This window comes from Dromaius novaehollandiae, chromosome 21, assembly GCF_036370855.1.
Source record: "Dromaius novaehollandiae isolate bDroNov1 chromosome 21, bDroNov1.hap1, whole genome shotgun sequence".
Classification (NCBI taxonomy): Eukaryota; Metazoa; Chordata; class Aves; order Casuariiformes; family Dromaiidae; genus Dromaius; species Dromaius novaehollandiae.
Genome location: NC_088118.1, coordinates 880,230 through 881,803, shown reverse-complemented (window position 1 = coordinate 881,803; position 1,574 = coordinate 880,230).

The window sequence follows — 1,574 nt, the reverse complement described above, 5'->3', positions numbered from 1 at the left end:
GATCCCGTAACCGCGCGTGCCGGCAGCGCTGCTCAGCCTTCGCCGAGGAAAGGGAGGGAGGAACGGCTGAAACCAGGAGGGCGGCCGAGGTTAAAGAGTCTCATTTAGAGGAGACGCTTATTACTCCATTAACAGCATCCCATGCACCCCGGGCGCTGTTTCTCCATCCTCCCTGATCACAGAAATAAGCAGGAAAAAGAAACCGCACGGTCAAGGTTTCTTCCAGCTCACCTTTGCCCCGCGGAGTTGGGCTCTGGAGGACGGGGGAGAAGCAAAAACCATCCCAGGAAAGCAAATGGGCCTCAACTCAAGAAAAGGCCTGGAAAGGGGAGAGAGGATACTTGGGAATTCCCCAGGAACAATTACAGCAGAGTCCCGTGTTCCCCAGTCCCACTTTGCAGAGTAATTTCAGCACTTGCGGGTGCAGTTTTTCAAACCAGCCGCTGCCGCGGCCTTGCCGTCGCGCGGCTGCAGAAGCGGCCTTGAGGGCAGAGCAGCCTCTCCCGACTCCTCCGCAGCCGTGCCGGGGCCGCGCGGGGCTTTATGGAGAGCCGAGCTCAGGTTTAAGCCCGCTGAAGTGGAGACTGTGCAGAGGCATAACGCGGTGGGAGCTTGCAGGAATGAGCAGGGTTTAGGCTTTTATTTTCCCACACGCTGCTCAGCAGGAAATCTGCACATCAGGAAAACATTTTAAGCACTTCAAAAATATTAAAAATGGCTTAAACATTTGACTGATGCGCTCTGATCACAACAACCCCCGATGCGCGTGAAGTTTCCGTGTGATAAGCGAGCTCGAAGGTGCCCTGGTACCTTCATTTTCCATGCAGAATAAATAACACCCGTTGTGGTCAATTATCTCACGGTGAAACCTTCGTAGTGCGAACTTATTGCTTAATTGAGTCCAACAACAGGAATAAAAGTTCATTTTGCTGGTGTTTATTCAAAGCTATCGCTACTTCTCAGGGAAGAGTAAACGCACACGTGCTTTGTAAAAGCAGGGGTGACCCTACGGCAGCTCCTGCCCTCCCAGCAAGGCAGCGATACGTGGCCTCTGGGTGTCTGGAATATGAAGGGGATCTTTTTACCGGGAGATGGGGAATAACACCCAGTAGCGACTGGAAAACAGCCAGAAAAATTCAAATTAGCAGTAAGACGCACTCCTTCACAACCGCGGCAGTAATTAAACACCGGCGCACTTTAACGAAGGAAACGATAAGCTCGCCATCCTTTGCAGTCTTCAAGTGGAGATTGGACGGCCTCCTAATAGATAAGCTCTAATTCAGGTACATTATTGGACTCTGTAGTGTTAAATTACACGGTAGGATGAGTAACTCTCTCCACCCGAGCAGCACGAGGGTGAGACGCTGGCACACGGTGAGCAGCAGCTCCGGCCGGGCTATCGGAGCGGCCCCTGACCCTGTAAATACTCACTTTCGCTATAATTACTGCTTTCGCTGCATGCACTCAGATTTACCAGGTGACCATAAAAACGTCCAAGTGCTGTGAAGCGGATCTTGCTGCCGCCAGAGTCCGTATGGATTTTGTCGTCGTCTCGGACGGGACTCGGGCCAGGC